We start from the raw sequence: 19700 nt of genomic DNA, 5'->3' as shown, positions 1-19700 counted from the left end.
AGCATTGTCCTACAAGATATTCACTCAAGACCATATCTGCCCAGTGTGGCTTAGCATTCACCCACCTTTGAAAAATCTGCTCTTTTAATTAGCACGGTGAGCGTGAATACCGCTGGTGTATGGGTGCAGTTAATAACAGGGCCGGTTCAGACTACTGGGCGAGACTTCTATAAGGGGTTTAAAATATGGAATGTCGCTGCTAAAGACCTTCCCGGATCTTGGCTGCCCGAGGACGGGGATTGGGCTGTGCTCACCATGTGTGGTGATGCATAAATATTAGCCTTAAATAACTGTGAATACCTTGCTTCCTAAAAGATTAGTGGCTCTTCCCTGTGTGATAAATTGTGTGAGTTACAGGGCAGACCTGTCTTCCCACTGCATTATCCCACAGCCCTTTAAATAACCGAGGCCAAATTATGCTCCGCAAGCTGTGGGGAACGCTTGGGCAAGCTTGAGGCAGAGGGGTAAAATTGAGGTTCAACTTTCTTCTCTGTTGGCCTTTTTCTCTCAGTCCTTTTTCGCTCTTGCCCTCATTTCCTCTGATTCATTTTCTCTCTGTCTCTCTTATTCTTCCTTTCCTTTCATTTCCCTCCGAATCTCTACTTCTCCATCTGTACATCCATGGAATAATTAGAGCTGTGTGACTTAGGAGTCGTACCCCACACTTAACATCAGTCAAGTTCCAAGACCTGTAGTTGCGTCATTTCATTTGCTTCTGACGACCAGCTTGAGAGAGGTAGGTACTTAGACTTTACATCTTACGCAAAAGAGTTAACTGCAGCACAGAGAGGTTAAGCTATTTACCCAATGTCCCACAGCTAGTGAGGAAGTAGAGCCAGGACTTGTACTGTTAATGTCTGACATGCTAGTGAGGGCCGTCAACAGTATGGTGGTGGTGAAAAGCTTCGTGTTTCTTGCTGTTCCCCTAAGGCCCTTTTGTGGGCAGAGAATGAAACTGATGCTTCATTCTGAAGGCACATTTCAGGGTGCACCGAAATATCCAGACACCCCAGATTGAGTGGTAGAGGGACAGGTGCCCCTAGCCCCAGGGCCTTGAAGTAGATGAATCACCATGGAGACAGCTGGGCATCACCTCAGTCAACCCATGTTGCTACCTTCCGGGAGGCATTCTAGGTCTTCCCTTCTCACTTTTTTTTTTTTTTCTAACATCAACTGATCTTTAGGGGGCTGGTGTGGCAGAACTAAAGTAGGCCTGATGGAGTGGTGGCCTGGTTGTATCTAGGGGACGGAAGAGCCAACACGCTTGGTCTTAAAGATGTTCTTCATTGAGCTTTAAACACTTTGGTCCCTGCCTGCCATGAGCCACCCTCTCTCCAGCAAAGCATAATTTAATGTGGAGGGCTATTTTGCTGTTCTTGTTTTATCTTTTTTTTGGTCCCTTTACAATCCATTATATGAAAAAATAAATCAATAAGATGCACAGATTTTAAGGGTAGGATTGGATGAATTTCAGCAAATGTGCACACCCCTGTAGCTAACCTCCTACTGGATACAGACTCTTCCTACCACCCCAGAGCACTCTCTTCAGCCCCTTTTGAAGTCAGGCTAAGGAATATTTGATGCCGAGGTAGTTGCCAATCTGATTCTGTCACCATTGCTGACTTTTGCCTGTTACAGTACTTTATACAAAGGGAACATACTGTGTGAACTCTTTTCTTTTGTCTGGCTCAATGTGATATTTTTGAGATTCTCCCATGTTGTTGCAGTAGCAGTAGGGCTTTTGGTTGTTTTATTTATGAGTAGTACCTCACTGTATCACTGTAGAGTGACTTGTTTATCCACTTATTCACTGGTGAACAATGGGTTGTTTCTAGTTTGGAGCTATTATGGAGACAAGTACAATGCTACTATGAATATTTGTGTACAAATCTTTTTAAAAATATAAGTTATCTTCTCTCTCTCTCTCTCTCTCTCTCTCTCTCTCTCTCTCTCTCTCTCTCTCATAGCTGGAAGTAAAGCTTTCTGGGCATTTTACAAGTGTATGTTTGATTTTGTAATGGTTTTCCAAGCTGGATATTCCATTGTTCCATTGTACATTGCCCTAGCAATAAAGGAGAGCTCTGGCTATTCCACATCCTTTGTATGCTTAGGGTTCCAAGCTTTTTAATTTTGCTACTCTCCTAGGTAGGAAATGGCATTCCATTGTGATTTTAAATTTGCATGGTGCTAAAGACCAATTCTGTTGAACATTTTTCATGTCCATATTTTCCATTTGTATATCTCCTTATGGTGTGCGTGTGTGTGTGTGTGTGTGTGTGTGTGTGTGTCTGTAGTGTCCATTCAAGTCTTTTGCTCATTTTATACCTTGAGTTGGCTGGTGTTTGTGTTATCTATTAATAGGGATTCTTTACATTTTATGGAATCAGTTCTTTTGTCAGATATATGAACCATATATGTTTTCTCCCAGGCTTTGAGTTGGCTTTTAATATTCTTAATTCTTTTCTTTTGGTGGGGAGAGAAAAACTTTTTTTTTTCCTGGCTGTGTAAGAGCTATTCCTACAGCACAAATATTGAGAACTCCAGGAGGGATTTCTGGAGTGGTTTCCATTGGACTTGGAATCTCATTCCAATGACTCCAAAGTGACCATGGCCAACAGGGACAGGGTGATGACTTATCAGAATATGAAAGAAGCAGCCCCCTAGTGAGTCTTAGATATACCTAAGAGGATGGAGAAAGGAATGGTACAGCTTTCCAAGAGGCCAAAGTTACTACATGAGCTGGTGAGGGATTAATAGTTGAGATTTTCTGCAATTCATCTCAATGGAATCTCACTGGTTCCTACTGATACGATGCCCAGGGGCTGTGTGTTTTCCTAAACCTCTCTCTTTGACATTTGAGACGTGGGTGCTCTGCAAATACTTCATGAAAATCCCGTCAACAGGGGAATGGGCTCAGACAGGAAAATGGAACAAGTTGCCCTGACTCCCACCAGGTAGCAAGTATTGGAGTTGGGACTGCGTTGCTCTGGGGTCCAGCTCTTTCCATTCTATTCTGCCTCCCCTCAGCAGTGAGCTCCCTTTCCCTCCAGACTGTTTTTGCAAATAGTTGCCATAACGCCATTACACCATCCTTTCCCTCCAGGCTCCAGGCTGCTGCTGATCTCTTACAATTAAGCCCTGGATGGCTGCTTTCCAGACCCCGTGCTGGTGTCACCATCCTGCTCTGGCCAGCGCTGGTTTCTTTCCTGAGGGGTCCAGAGATGAGTGCTGGGGTTTGCAGTCTCTATACGGTGGTACTGTCTGTGCCGAGTGATGATGGTGGCTTACACTACACCACACTCACTTTCTTAGCTGGTGTAAGCAAATACTTCATCTGCCAGTGACTGGAAGGTACACAGAGGGCCAGAGGCAGCAGGCTGAGCACTGGGCACCTCTGAGGTGTCCTCTGTTCTCCCCTATCCTCCACCCAGAATATAAATTGTGTACATTTCTCTAATGAGAAAATGACACAGAGAAATGAGAGAGGCACCCTGAATACGACAGGGTGATCAGAGAAACCTGACATCTGGCAAATCTGACACCAAAACCTGGGCATTGTCTAGGTTAGAAGCAGAGCAAACCAGGCAAAGGAAGTCCATGTGGGACACATTAGGTTAGAAATGATTTTCATTGGTCACTGAAGCTGGACACTGCATACACCCAGCAGGTCTGGGCTGGAGATTGCAATTGAGAAGTCACCTACAGAGCTGGCATTCTGGGACTGGATGAAATCCCGGGATGACTGTGGAGAAGCAAGGAGTAACAGAACCAGACTGAGCCATGGGGAGCGTCACTTTGGTGTTTTCTTTTTCTTTCCTTCCTACTGAATGGACAAAGAGTAAGTGAAAGAGGTAGAGCAGATCAGCCAAAGAAGTGGGAGGATAGGCAGGAGTAGGCACTGTCACAGCAGTGAAAAGATGCACATGACCAAGTGCAAGCACTCAGAAAGAGAGTGCTCGCCTGGGCCATCCATCCTCTGTATCCCAAGGGTGTGGCTCTGTCTTTCCCAGTGCTTTCCTGGGGTCATTCCACATCCACACCCCATCCTTATACTTTCTGCCATTGTGTGGTCTGCTTTGGGTCCAGTGCCTTCTGAGAAACAGGAGTAAGATTCCAGAAAGTATACTTGTCTTCAGTCTAGGGGAAGAGGCAACTGTCCTCCCAGAGGCCACTTCCTTGAGCTGGCCCCTTAAGGGTGAACAGATGATGGAGCTGTTGTCCCTTTGCCCCTCGTTCCTCCTTGGCTTTGCTAGTGTCCTTCGCCACTCATCCCTATGCACTCCTTTCCCAGGTCTCTTTAGGAGCCTTTTTGGTGAGAGACAAGGGTCAGATTCCCTTGATTTGGAAGCTTCTCCACCTCCCTTCAAATGCCCAAGTTTCTAAGAATTCATTGGCAATAGAATCTCCCCATCTCTTTCATGAACAAGATGTGAGCAGTCATCATGGGCAGGTAAGAGAAGAGAGCTAAACTGGAAATGGTAGTGCACACCTGTGATCCTAGGATCCTGGAGACTGAGGCAGAAGGATTGTAGGTTCAAGCTGAGCCTGGGCAACTTAGTGACTTAGCAAGATCCTGTCTTAAAATTTAAAAAAATTTTTAAAAGGCTAAGCCCAATGGAAAGGCCCTGGGTTCAATTCCAGTATTACCACTTCCAGCAATAGCAAAAGCTAAACATAAAGTGTTCAATTCAGTTACATTTTTCCCAGCATCATGCGGAAATCACTGGAAGACCCAGAGCCTGGCCAACTGATGAAAACTGATCACCAAGTAGCCATGAACAGACACCTGGCCCCTCCACACCCAGCCAGACCTCTGGATCATGGTTTTCCCCATAATATTCTCTCTACACAAGAACCCTGTCTGGATTTAGGAACAAGTGCTTTAACCTTGAGAGATTTAAGTATTTTTATGCAATCAGTAAATTCTGTTATTAAATGTTACAGCAGCTAAATTAAATGATAAGAATAACTAGTATTTTGAAATTCTGAACATCTTATAATTAGACCAGCCTTTAAAAAATATTCCAAGTTAAGGCACATTAGAATGTATTCCACAACATGGAGACAGCCTGACAAAGAAACATTATTCTTAGATTTACAATTAATTACCCTTATGTCTATACCTTGCATTCAATTTGCATATCTTAAAATGCTGTAAATTTCACAGGACTCTTTGTTATTTAAGATCATTCCGCTTAGTAAAAGTTTCTTCAGTGATAACTTTCTCTTGATTACGGAGTTGTGAGGTCAGTAAATCTGGCTCTACAATGTTATAATTTTTCTCTTTGTGTGTGTGTTTTTCATTATTTGGCGCCTTGTTCCTTCTGCCCTCTCATTTATTATTCTCCCAAGAACCACCAGATAGAGAAGCTGGCTAGAAGACTAAGTGAGTGGTCAGAGACTGAGATGTTATCTTTCCCCCACTACGCATTGGTACTGGGTGTCTGACATGTTCTATACATCTTTCTGGTGCCAACCTCATTAAACAAATACAACTTGATGTATAGCTCTCAAGAAATGAAATTCTATGCAACAGATTTGTTCTTTTCCCATTGATGTGTTCTGCTCCTCCCCAAAGCCCTCCACCTCTCTTTTCCCCTTTCTTTCTGAGCTTCTCAATCCCCAAATAAGCAGGTTCAATGTGATTTTGTATACAATTTTGTATGGTCATTGCTAATTTCATAACCTTTCATTTGACTGAGATTTTATACTCACTCTGAATGTTATATTTTAAAAAGTCTGCATTGGATTCCCTAAATTATTTACTAGGAGCCATTAGCACTATGTAAAATAGTACATATCTTATAGAATGCTGTTAAATGTGTTTACCTTGAGAAGACACACATGTAGCATGTTTTAAAATCCTCACTCACCAGCTGTGAAGTAGACACCATAATGTTTTGGGCTTTCAAAGGTGACTTTGTTTAAGGTGCTCTTGTGAGGGGATTGAACAGCCTCAAAGGTCAGAGATATGGGACATTTTTGTAGAATTTAAATATCAGCTGGGGTCAGTTACAAACCATTTAAAGGGTTAGAAATGTGTCAACAAAACACAACATATAATTGAATAAGACACAAAATAGTCACTAATGCAATAAGAACTGGTTCACCAAAGGGTGAAATTTTGAGTTGCTGCCTTTTTGCTGTTTTATCTTTTGCAATGTATTTTCTTGGCATCATTTATTCAATGAAAGCAAATAGTTCACTGTTAAACTGAGTTAATTGTATTACAGATAAGTATGTGGTGCTGGACAGTATAGATTTTGTTTTACTGAGAAGGATCTGGTTCTGAAAACCACAGCCTTGTGTATAAAAGCATAATCCTTATGTGTTTCAAGAAATAAAGAGGCAAAAAATAATTCCCTTCTCCTTTTAATTTTATTTTAAGCACGACCAGGTAATTTCCCATGGCTTCCTCTTCTTGCTTATTAATTGGCAGTTTATTAAAGCAATTTTTAAAAAGTTAATACCATTGTCATTTCTCCATTATGGTTCCCAGAGAACCAAGCGCTAAAAAGGATGTCAGGGAAGGAAAGAAAGCAGCCGGCCAGGAAGGTGAAGTACTGACCTGAACATGCCAGGCCTGGAGGAGTAGAGATGACCCCGGTACCCAGGGCTCACCTGCAGTGTAACAGTGGCTGGGAAGCCGGAGCCTCACTTCTCTCACAGACAGACCTCTTCCTCTTTGCCTTTTCCTCCTGACTCTCTTCCTACACTCTTTTCCTTTCGGGAGGAGGCTGAATTGGAGACTTTTTTTAACACAAATTTATTAATTTCTGACAGTGACATTCTTCCTGACAATTCAATATGTAAGTGAGTCCCCGTGACTTTGGAAAGCCCATTTATCCTGGCTCTTGATGGGCTGCATGGACGTGAAAGTGAAAGTGCCTCTCTCCTCTTTGATTGTAACGTAATATTTTTATGAAAATCATTTTGAAAAGCCTTCCAAAAAATTCAAGTAATGCTTTCTCAAAGAATATAAAGTTACACCTCAGATGAGCTGTCCTAGAATACTTTGGCAAAAGTATCGAAGTAGCAAGAGTTTTCCTAGTCTTATGTTCTATATACATCTGTTAAATTACTCTGAGATCTCATTAAATAAAGCTAATGTACTTGTAAAACAGTAGGGAGAGACAGTTTATCATTGTAACTGTTAGAGAGAGCCATTCGGGTAGGGAGGGAGCCAAGAAGACTAGGTATAGGCTGGTCAGTGTAGATGTTTCTAAGTCATAAATCTTGACTCTTTCTCGCCTAGTTATTGTGTATTTCTTTAGGTGAGAGATTGATTGTAGCAGCTGAAGATGAATTTTCCCATAGTTTCTTTCTTCTTCTTCTTTTTTTTCACTCGTGATATTTCGCCAAGGCGATAAGACTTTTTCTCCCCCCACCTCCCCCCAATCATTTGTTTCAGATTAAAAGCGAGAAATGGTACCCCCCAAACACAGGAAGGGGTTGGTCTCTGCAGTCGGGAGAAGAAGAGGACATGAAGATGTATAATGTCCCATGCGGGAGGAAGCCTTGCCAAGCCCCTCAGGATTTATAACAGGCTCACCTGAAGGAGAAATGGGGTGCTTACACCATCAGGTACCTGGAGAGACACTGTCATTTCCTCACTGTGGAGTTTGCAAGCAGATGGTAAAGCGGGTTTAATTTGAAAACAGTGAAACACCGTGTACGCTCAAAACCAGGACAATTGCAGTTTTATTGTCTCCACTCAGAAAAATGTGTGCCGGGATCATCTTGGGGCCCGAATGGGGAGAAAAGGTACTTTTCATGAATATATATAGATGCTGAATTTATAAGGATCAATATAGTCACCAAATGTTGTACAACATCTCAGGATATCATAAAAAGCAGGCAGTTCTACATAAAATACCAGCTTAATCTTGGAGATTTTAAAGCCTCATTAAAATGTGGATAAAGTCCATATATGGAAAGGCAGCCTTCAAAAGGTTGAAGTTATATATCTGTAGGGCAGGGATTGTAACCACCACTTCTGAATGTCAGTGGCCTCACAGAGGGTTACAGTGAGTGGTGGCCAGAGGTACAAGCTGGGATCACTTTTGTCTGGAGGGGCAGTGGTACTGCAGGATTGGGGTCCAGCGTCTTCCCATGTTTTCAGATTCCCCAGATCTCCTCTTAAGGCAGCACATTTAGTTAGAGAAGCCGCAATGGACATGTCAAGTCCTGCAATCTTTGGCAAACTGGCACATTTGTGGCTTTACTTATTTTCTCAGTTGGATGCCAGCTCCCTTTCCAGCAGAGTATTGCCCCAAAGAGGTCCTTATGGGGACCGGGTGATGGGCAGGGAGGCATAGAGACTATCTGTGATCACCTTGGGGTGAGGGGGAAAGTTGCTTACTGAGTCCCTCCCTCCATGTCCCCTGGTAGCCCGGAGATGAAGTTACTCACCCGGAACTCTTCATTCCAAGCAAACAAGCCTCTGTCTGCCTATCATGAGACTTTCCTTTTCTAACCCTGTCAGCTTCCGGTGGACACTGCGCCCTTTTCCAGAACTGAGAACCAGCCAGTCTTCATGGGCCAAAGCTGCCTTTTGCACCCTTGTGCGTGGTCTGGATGGTTTGGGTTTGTTGGCCTGTTTATTTTTATTTTTATGTTTTGGAGGAACTTTGAAAGTCAAGCAGCTACTTTTATCCTGACCTTTCTGCAACACTGGCCTATATTCACTGCTTGTCAGTGGTGCGAGGTGGCCAGGAGTCATCTGTCACTGCCAGCCATCACTGCACCACCAGTCCCATCAGCCCCATTACAGGGATCAGGAAAGAGTGCAGCACTGCATCGGAAGGATCATTAAACTTGAGGCTCCCAGGCAGTGCAGGTGGGCCAGGTGGCCTGTTGTTATTTATAAGAAAGGAAAGTGCAGCAGAAGCGCTTGACGGTGGCCCAGGAGGCCAGCAGAGGACGCCTGAGCAGTGTCACCGCTGAAGGACAGTTAAAAGTGGACTCTTCCCCCCTCACTGTAAGCAAAGAGGATTTATTGAACATCTGTTCTGTACATGGCTGGGAAGATTGATTAATTTAATTGCTCACACTTTGCTTAAGTAACATTTGAATACTTAATGTCAAGTTTGAAGGATATTCCAACGTTTGCCCACACACCTTCCCCTTAAAGTTGCAGAGGGAGTTTTGGAAGGGGATGGGAGACTGTGGCTGTCGGGAGCCCCTTCTAAATTCTCCTTCTGCGTGAGCCTGCAGGAGTTGCCAGTGGGAAATGCTGCCTCTTTTCATAAAAGCAACTAGTTACTTTTCACATTTTCCCATTGTGATAAATCATTAATGTAATGAGGTTGGATCTTCTTCACTGAGTGGTGGTAATTTTCCCTCTGGTATCAACTATAGAGACAGTTGAGCATATTATATATTTCTGTACCCTTTAACATAATACCGTAATCGTATGAAAGTACCAGATGAGTTAAAGCTGTAATAATTTACTGCAGGTTACAGCCAGGCAGCATATTTAGAAGGAACTCCTGAAAGTTCTACAGAAAACCAGCCTTTAAACGGTTCTCAGTTCCTCAGCACTTGCTCTTCCCTTTCCTGGTGGTGGTTCCCCATCCCATGGGGCAATCTTCTCCAGCTTCAGGGAAGAGGGGGCTGGGAACTGAACCTTTTCTGTACTGTAACTTTCTTTGGGAAGGACCAGGAATATTTATCTCTCTCACGTGTTAAAACTGTAGCCCGTAGACCTCAAGTTGAAATTCTGTGTGAACTACACACGCCTAGACCAGAGCATGAAAGTTAGCGTTGTAAATGTGTTTCACCAAGACTTTCTCTCCTCAAAGATCCTACATATTTCCACTCACAGAAAGGAGAAAAAAAAATTATACCCCTGTTTTCATGGGCATAGCTGCATGAGGCAGTTGAGGGCTACAACAATGGAGGGCATCTGAATTTGGCTTGAAAATGGACTGAAAAGGATTTTTATTTGTTTATAAAAACCAAATATACCTGGTGGGCATGGTAGTGCTGTAATCCCAGCACTCTGGGAGGCTGAGGCAGAAGGATCACAAGTTGAGCCCAGCCTGGGCAACTTAGTGACTTAGTCAAACCTGTCTCAAAATAAATAAATATACATCCAACTAACTAACTAACTAACTAAATAGTCTGGGGATGTAGCCTTGAGTACTCTCTAGTACCGAAAAGAAACAGACATAAAACCGAATACCCTTTTCTGTGTTTCATTCCGTTTTAGGAAACTTGTGTAATTATTAATCTGTTAATTTATCTTTCATGCATTAGTACATTCATTTATTTATTCAATAATCCTTTCTTGGGTGTTCAACTCCTTCTAAAGTAGAGAACCGTGCTATTTATTGGAGGCTTCTCTCGGATTTGATTCTAAGGCAATCCTCCTGGTTTAAGTCTGTAATGACTTTATTTGGAATGGAGGAAGCTGAGGCAGGAATGAATCATGAGGAGGAGGGAGGTGGATATTCAATGCTAACTAAAGTATAGCACCAGATGGCTGTTTCCTATTGTCAGAGACTCTGTGGACAATAGCCTCACAAAAATGCTTACATCTGCAAGGCTGGGACCTAGAAGCTCTACAGCTATTTAGTGCCTGGAAAGAAAGAAAATCAGAGACTGGAAGGGCTGGGAAGGACTTCACCAACAGACAAAGCTGTGGGTGGCAAGGAGAGTCCCTCACAGGACACAGACATGTCGGTATGAACTCTACAAGCCCAAATGATTCCAGCAAAGGATCATCTCTGGCCCCATTTGACTGGAGTCAGGTGAAGCACAGCTGATTTCTTTGAGGGATGCCCGTCTGTCCCCTGCTCAGACCTCACACAATACATCCCATGCCGCCCGAGACTGTCAAGGCCAGAGCCAGGTGCCTGGGCTACTCGTATCCTTCTCCATCAGTCATACTGCAGGGAGCAGACAATTAATTCTGGAGCAAAATTGAAAGTCAGAGGCAGAGTCTGAAAGAACAGAATGACAATAATAAAGTGCCCCAGCCTCGCATTAATCTCCCTCACTTCAGGCCTGTCACAGCCGGCCTGGCTGTGACTAATGCCAAGCTTTGCATACAGTGGTCACAGACACCAGCAGCATGCTCCCTTTACAGCACCCGTGATGCGCTTTGTTGGGTTTTTGACTCCTGTGGAATCGCTGGAAAAACATCGCCGCTGGTCATAGGTAAGGGGATGGAGTTCCTCCATCGTGTACCTGTGATGGGTGCCTGGACTTGAGAATCTGCTGCAGGAACAGTAGAAAGCCCTCCATTTCTTCCTTTCTGTTGTCTACTTTCCTATCGCATCTCTCATTTCTACCATCCCAGACCCAATTTTCACCATCTCGGTCAATGCTTCCCCCTCTTCCTATCAGTTCCTGTGGTCTCTCTCTTTGCTTTTTCCCAATGTGTTAATCTCACCCAATTTCTGTTCGAGGAAGGTTGGTTGGAGGGATTAGTTCCAAGGAGGCTGAGCATGCAGGTTGGGGGGTGGTGGTGTTCACAGCTGAGTTTACAATCAATAAGTGGGATTGCTTCCTACTTCCCTGGGAGCTGTGCAGACATTCAAGTCGGGGAGAGTGGCATGTGGGCCCACAGATGCAGCCACTGGTCCCCATGTGATCAAGGCATGAGAGGGCCCTAATGCCTCTCTGCAACCCAGTGAGTTTCACAGCTCCAACTGGTGAGCCAGAAAAAGGCAGCGGGGGGTGATTAATCAAGTGCAGGATCAGTGAACACCTAAACAAATCTAACCCACCAGAGGAAAGGAAAAATGATTTCTCTAACAGGGAATCATGCCTCCCTGATTCAATTGAGTTTTTCTGAGTGAAAGAAAGGGCAATCTAGGGAGCCTGGCCTTTTGGTAGATTTCAAAAATCTTCCCTCCAAAAGTTGTTAAAAATCCAAGCCCTGGGGAACATCTGCATTAACATACATTTGTTTTGGGGACAGAAAACACAAGGGTTTAAAGATTATTTCTTAGATGAAACATTGCATTTCTCTAGGGAGTGTCCTGCTGGGCTTGGGGGAGAGGCTTCGGGGAAATCCCACAAAGGACATGGGTGGACCATGGACCACAAGGGTGAAAGTATTCAGGGATAAGGAGAACACAGTGAGCATGCCCGGGAAAGAGGTTGAGAGGTTTCCTAAAGTCACTGGCTTGTTTCCTTCATGCATCCACCAAAGGCAACAGATGGCTAGGGATGGAAAACAAAGAACAAACATGTCACCTCGGCCACACAGCCGGCATGACCCTCTTCTCAAGGGACTGCCTCTGAGTATGGATTTAGTACCCAGAGAGGGCACATTCTGTTTGCACAGAGCCTGCTGCAGGCAGGCCAACTGATATAGCCCCAGTGACAGTCACACCACGGGCAGTTCAGATCTCTGCATTTAATAAAGACACCCAGAGCTGGCATGAGGGATGATCAGATTGGCTGAAAACCATTGCACTGGTCCCTTCCAAATGGCCTTTATTTTTCAGTGCTGAGGATTGAACCCAGGACCTCTTGCATGCTAGGCAAATGCTTTACCAATGTAGCCCAAGCCCTTTTTATGTTTATTTTATTTTGAGATAGGGTCTCACTAAGTCGTCCAAGCTGACCTTGAACTTGTGATGCTCCTGCCTCAGCCTCTGGAATAGCTGGCATGACAGGTGCCCGCTACTGTGCCAGGCCCAACATTAGCTTTTGTTTTTATGCTTTACTTTCTACTGTTCTTGATGCCCCATCAGTTAGGCATCATCTTAGACTGGACAGACAAGGGGGCTGGTCTGTCACAGCTAGTTTTTGCAGTCTTCCAGACTATCAGTGCCCTTATTTTGACTTCCATTCAACTCACTGTGCCTCCTCCCCCAACACCACCAACATGTGGATGAGAAGTCAGCCCCAGCTGCCGGGTTCCCACAGTGGCTTTCTCCCCCCGCCACTCCTGTTTCCCCCTATCAGCTGGCTTTGTTCCACAGGGCCTTTCCTGGGTCCATTCCTACAGGACTCACTTCTCGATTGGTCATCAACATCCCTCTGTGATGCTGGTGAGTATGTCAAAGGGCGTGTTTGCTCTGGTTGATACCATGCGCCTCTCCTTCTACCAAAATGCCTTGTATGTAGACTTTTCCCAAATGGTGGGCAAACCAAGTCAAACATGCTGCTTATTGTAAAATTTCCCAGAACTTTTCATTCATCAGGATTGGCTGTGACTTTAAGGGATGAAAATTTTCAGGACACCTTTCCCAAATGTCTCTGAACACGAAGACTTTCTGGCACCTATATTTGCTACCTGACTAGGTCATATTGTGTAGCTTGATCTCCTGGATAAAGGTGTTACTTTTTCTGTGTTCTAAGAGGAAGTAATAAAAAGAAAACAAAGTTATTCAAGTTCAGAAAGAGTGGAGTAGAGGATATATCATCTTAGAAAAGGACCCAAAAGATATGGCCTCTGGTTTAGCTTCACTGCTTGTTTGCTGGGCCACCCTGGGGTAACTGCTGCCCCTTTCTGGGCTTATTTTTCCACCTCTAGATGATGAAGTTGGATCTGTCAATTCCTATAAGTGGCCTTCAGCTCAGTTTGTGATTTCATGTACATGTCAGTCTGCTCTCACCACACCTCTCCCATTCTACCCATTCTCTTACCCCAGGGATGCAGCTAACTTTTTAGAATGGGCAGACAAGGGCTAGCAAGCTGACAGGAGGAGGGGCTTCCTTTGCTGGAGCTGGGCGCCCACTCAGGCCGGCATGAACTCATACCTTTTAGATCCACTGGTCCATTAACATTGCAAAAGACTTTGATGGACTTTGGGGAATTGTGCAACATTGATTTTATTGTCATCTTTTTGCACAAGCAGTAAGTGGGCTAACATTTTAGGTGCAGAGTAATTATTCCCGAAAAGCAAGACATCAAAATAAAGTTTATAGTTAGCAGCCCGACATTTTGACAGGAGCTGTGTGGAGGTCCCAGAGATGTCTTGGAGTTGCTGAAAAGGTTAAAGATCCACATGCAGTGCAGATGGGAGGGAGAAGAAAGGTGGCCCTGCCCAGCAGCCTGGGGGCTGATGCAGTGATCCTGAGCTGGTTCCTGCTCCACACTCTGCTGGAGTGGGGAGCTTCTGGTGATTTTTCACTTCCTGTCTGGGATTCCACATGTCCTTTCTATTAATGCCACAAGTCTTTCAAGGAGATTGTGTGAATGGACTCAGCTAGCATTACAGCCTTGGGTCTTTGCTCACCCAAAGCAGAGTACACAGGTACTGGGAGTTGATCTACCTTTCAGTCCTCTGCTGGGACTAACAGGAGGGGGGACATACAGCAGAATCTGTGAGTAAACCAGTGTGGGGTGTTGGAACTATGAGAACCTGAGCAGTGTTATTTTTGGACATCTGGCTTAAACCAAATGTAGAGATTACTTAGGTTTTGCTTAAAGCACTTAATGGTTTTGTGCAGTAGGAGATCACCCATGCCCCTGGAGCCATGCCTCAGGCTTGGTGGGTGGCTGGCATTGTCCCATGCTAGGCTCTGGGTGGGGTAACCCTTGCTACCAGGGAGATCGCTGTGTCTAGTCTCTGGGCAGCTCTGTCTGGCTTTCAGTCCTGGCTGCCTCAAGTTCCCCACATCTTGCATGTTCTCCTATATCCTAAGCTTTTGTCTTTGGGCATGGAAAAGGCTACTAAAGGCTTATGTGATTCAACCCAGATAGTAGACTTGAACACAATCACCAAGCTTGATTCTTGGTTGTGGGCATTCTCCTCCCACTCAGAGGCAGTTGTGTGAGGATTACAGTCAGTCCTCCATAGATGAGGATGCCATATCCACAAATTCAAAGAATTGCAGATGGAAAATGTTTTATTTTTTAAAGTGCATCTTTCCTGAACCTAAAGAGACTTTTTCTTATCATCATTCTCTAAACAATACAGTGTAACAACTACTAGCATAGCATTTACATTGTATCCGGTTTTTATAAGTAATCTAGAGCTGATTTAAAGTATAAAGGAGGGTGTGCATTGGTTTAATGTAAATACTACACCTCTTTATATGAAGACCTCGAGCACCTTGGATTTTGTTGTGCTGGGAAGTGTGTTCTGGAACCGGTACCTCCATGGATACCAAGGGATAACTGTGTTTGTTTTTCCTGAATACATTTTGGGTTTTTCCCCAGGGCACTTCTGCATTGGTTGCAGATCTATGGAGTGTTTGGCCTCCTTCCAGTCCAAATATAGAGAAATATGCATTTGAAAGGTAGCTGGTAGCATCATTTCTGTTTGAATCTCTGCATGGGGCAAACACCCACTTAATATCTTATTAAGTGAAAGAATCATTTCAAGAACAAGCTTCTTAACCTGCTTCCTGTGTCTGAGTGAATCAGCTCATAATCTTTCCTCTGTTTACTTGACTTCTCCAGTGAGCTGAAAATTGCTTTACACTCTAGGAAGAGTGGGAAGGGACATGCTCTGCAGGCTTATATAAACCCTGCTTTGGGAAAAGCCTTCCTTCCTCGAATGACAGAGGAAAGCAGGAACACTGGACTCGTCCTTCACCTTGCCATGTTCCAGGGGTGTGCGGCTGCCACTCAGTCTACTCCAGCTACTTGGGAGAATCAATCCACTGCATCTTGGGCCTTTGTACCTGCTCCTTGCTCTACCTGGAGGGATCCTGTCAACTTCTCACCTGAGCTTTGTGTTTCAGTTTAGGCTGCTTCCTGCAGGAAGTCTCTTTATGTCTGTTCCTAGACCAATGACTGCCCACCACATTTCATCCTCAGGAAGAACTTTCCTCATTGTCTTCTATTTCCTTGTGTCTTTGAATCCTTGTGCTCGTGTAAGCTTGCCTCACTATGTTATGTTAGCTTCTCTGTCCCCAGAACCTATTGCAGGTGGTGACACCAGGAAGGTGCCCTGTGAGCATCTGTTAAAGAGACATCAGTGCTGTATATCAATCTAATTACAGTCAGCCCTCCATATCTGTGGGTTCCACACCCATAAATTCACCCACTGATTCAGCTAATCATGGATGGAAAACGTAGTAAGGCCTAAGATGGTTGCATTTGTATTGAACCCACACAGGTGTTTTTTTTTCTTCTTGTCATTAGTCCCTGAACAGTACAAGAATTATTTACATCACATTTACCTTATATTAGGTATTATAAGTGATCTAGAGCTGATTTAAATATACAACAGGATGCACATAGATTATATGCAAATACTACTCATATTATATTATATAAGAAACATGAGCATCCTTAGGCTGTGGTATCTCTGAGGGTCCTGAAACCCAGCCAGACTCAGAATGTATTCTTGGATTTGTTGTGAGAATGAAGGGAGAACTACTACATCCTTGTGATTCCTCCAGCTCCTTCTTTGAAGACTCTCTTAGGTAAATTTTTATTTTTATCCCAAGGAGATCTAAGGAGAAGGTACGAAAGGAGAGATTTTGAATATTGTAATAAAAAGAATAGTGCTGGGCGTGGTTGTGTATGTCAGTAATCCCTGCTGAGGCGGGGGGATTGCAAGTTCAAGCCCAACCTAGGCAACTTAGTGACTTAGTAAGACTCTGTCTCAAAATAAAAAGTAAAAAAGGGTTAAGGATGTTAGCTCAGTGCAAAGGCTCTGAGCTCAATCCCCAGTGCCACAAAAATAATAATAGTTATTATTATTTAAAATGTCAACATGGATTTTTTTATTCAAGACAAGTGGTTCTTTAGGGGTAGTCGGGTGAGCTGAATGGCACACTGTAACAGTTCCTTGACCTCTGGTCACTTGTGAGGTTATGAGTTTTAACCACTGGTACATTTTTAAACAACTGCCTGCTAGGCTGAAGGTGCCGTCACCACCCACCTATGCTCTTCAGTGAGCCTCCAGCTTTTCTCTGCTGGAACCGTCTACTCCTCTCTCCCCGTCATCAGGATAGCAAAGTGTGTCCCAGCTCCTTGTCACCTTCTGATTCTCTTTGGACTCCACAGGAATTGTCCCCACTGTCGGAGACGCCATCTCAGTTCTTTGTCCTAACAGACTCTAGAAGGTAGCTTTTGAGACCCCAAGGAGGCAATGGAAATCTGAAGACCCAGAGTCTTCCATGTATACGTGGGACATGTCATTAAACCCAAATAGTGAACATTCCGCTAAATGTAATCTTTAAGGCAAGCCAAACTGTCAAGTGAGATGCGGTGAGCAGATACGAGTTCTTTTTATCGCATGACTGTTTTATTAATATTTATTTCACAATTTTTATCATTATCATTATTATTTCCACTATTTCATTTTGACATTTAGAGGATCAGCTTGTCAATGAAATGTCCCTGGCTGGGCTTCGATCTCTGTTCTGTCACTTGTTACACATATGACCTCCGGAAGTTTATCCCCTCAGCCTCAGTTTCATGATATGTAAGTGAAGAGAATATTAACCCTTGCTTCCTTAGGTGGTTGCTAGCATTAAGTGGACTAATATGTGTGGAATGCTAGCTTACTACATGTGTTCAGAATGCTGGGTGAGGCTGTATCTTTCATCAGCACTGGTTGGGAGTGCAGGTCTCAGAACTAACACCCTCCGCTCTTTTCACAGTACAATCGAGGGATCCCATTTCTGGTCCCTTTTTGTCTCTTGGCTTTCCAGAAAGTCCTTGTGAAAGGACTGGACCAGTATCCTCCCTGTGTTTGAGCATCCTCTCAGAGGTCTTCCCTGGCCAATGGAAATCAACACCAGGATAAATGAGACAACCCACAATGATTCCTCTACTGAGAAAAAAACAAAAAACAACAATAAACAACAAAAACAAAAAACCCACATCACTCTCCTTTTGTGGTACTGCAAACATTGCAACGTTTTTGGCGGGAAGGCGAAGTTATTTTGTGTATGTGTGAACTAGCATTTTGATAGACAGGATAAGATGTAATCCAATTCTAAACTATAGATTTTCAAGCAGATTGATGCAACAAATTGTTAGCAAATAGCAGTTTGCAATTTGATGCTAATTAGACATAAGGCAAATATGTGCCATGACAAATTAGCAGCGAACCATACTGCAGAGGATTAGCAAGAGCTGGCACAGCTCGAGCCCGGCTTCGCACACCTCCCTGTCGCCGTTGTCGGCGTCACTGTCGGGGGCCCGAGCCAGCCTTGCCTCTCTGTAAGCAGGAAACTGGAGGCGAGACCAGGGGCATCCCAGGCTGACTCTCAGGGATGCACTACACCTTTGCTGTCCACTGTGCCTGCTGCTGGCCTGCAAGCCCTTTCCCAAGAGCTGCCCAAGGTCCCAGGAAGCTCATGGGACAGAAGGGCATCTGGATACAAGTATAAAAATAACTGCAGAAACATCAGGAAATAGAGATAAGTGAAAAGAAGAAAGAAAGGAGAGATCACAAAGAAAATAAGTGTGAAGCTTTGCTAGTATTTTTGTATTTATTCATTGAAATCTTTGTTTTCATGAAGATTATGTGTATATATATATGTACACATAAAACATAAAATTTAACATGTGCATATAAATTATATGTGCAATTATTATTTTGAAAAAGGGCTCATATATATGTTGTTTGTTGCCTTCTTTTTTCTCCTAAAAATATATATATACACACATATACTGTACATTTGTAGGAAATGGATGCACCTTGAGAATATAATTTTAAGTGAAATAAATCAGACACAGAAACTTACATATCATATGATTTCTTTTATATGAGACACCCAAAATGTAAATAAAGAACAAAATAAAATATAGATAATAGGAAGTAAGGAGACAGATCTTTCTCAAATAGGAAGGGGATCCAGAGATGAAGAGAGTGGTGGGTGGAGAGGGAAAGAGGATGAAGGAAGAATTAAGATGTGCTATGGGTATATGCTAACTGCACACAAGGGATGTGATCATTATGTACTGCAAATATGGACTAATAAAAAATAAAAACAACACAAAAAACAACTCCCCCGCCCGAAAGTGGGAAGCATGATGGGATAAGTGTATTTGGTATGAGGGGGAATATTTTGAGAGGGATATGTGTCTTTTCCTGTAAATATTTTTTAAATTTAAACATTCGCCATATTTTAAAATTACACCCCTTGTGGGAGTCCTCAAACTCGAGGTTTCCCTTCCTGCTGTTAGTGTCCCTGCTCAGTAGACCTGGAGAAAAGCAAGGATGGTGCCCAGCAGATTCTTATCACCGGGTTATCTTTGGTGACACCCCTGGAATACACAAAATAGTCCCTGGCCTACTGGTGTCTTTCTCTGTTATTGCAGCTGTTACTCCAGGGAGGGAGGGGCCAGAGCTTGGGGGGTGGAGGGGGGTTCCCAGGCTGGTCTCTCTGTGGGAAGTAGAGCAAGAGTATCTGCTCTGTGCCCTGGAGTTCCCCCAACCCTGGCGAACACCTAGAGACCTGGGTTCAGGCCTCAGGTCCAGAAGCTGCTCCTTTTGTGAACCTGGCAAGCCCTTTACCTTCTCAGAGAGTGTTCTCTTGCTTGCAAAATGGGACAGGAGAGGCATAAATAATGTGCTACCAGGGATACAAATCAGTACTATACGTAAGTTCAGATTCAAGGACTCTGGAATGTGGGTGGATATATGTAACATAAATGTATGAAAGTTTTAAAGTGATTTTCATATGTGAAGTTATAAAGTGGGATTCTGCCAGGTACCTTACCAAATTGCACGGAAGGTGAAGGTTTCATTATTGCCTGTAATAAGTTTCCAAGCTGTGTTGTTTGGCTCATGTGTATTCTGTCTACTTGGGTGCTCCCACATACA

General features: G+C 43.7%; 1 long non-coding RNA gene across 1 annotated transcript in view; it reads left to right on the top strand.

The window, feature by feature from the left end:
- LOC147823988 (uncharacterized) overlaps positions 1-16442 on the top strand; it is a 96139-nt gene extending 79697 nt beyond the window's left edge. The window contains exon 5 of the long non-coding RNA XR_015443054.1: positions 7412-16442. This is a non-coding gene — a long non-coding RNA (uncharacterized LOC147823988). The remainder of the gene's footprint in view (positions 1-7411) is intronic.
- The last annotated feature ends 3258 nt before the right edge of the window (positions 16443-19700 follow it).

This window comes from Heterocephalus glaber, unplaced genomic scaffold, assembly GCF_053883595.1.
Source record: "Heterocephalus glaber isolate CG9 unplaced genomic scaffold, H.glaber_assembly_v1.0 deba00001561, whole genome shotgun sequence".
NCBI classification, from domain to species: Eukaryota; Metazoa; Chordata; class Mammalia; order Rodentia; family Bathyergidae; genus Heterocephalus; species Heterocephalus glaber.
This window is presented reverse-complemented; position numbering and strand designations above follow the sequence as displayed.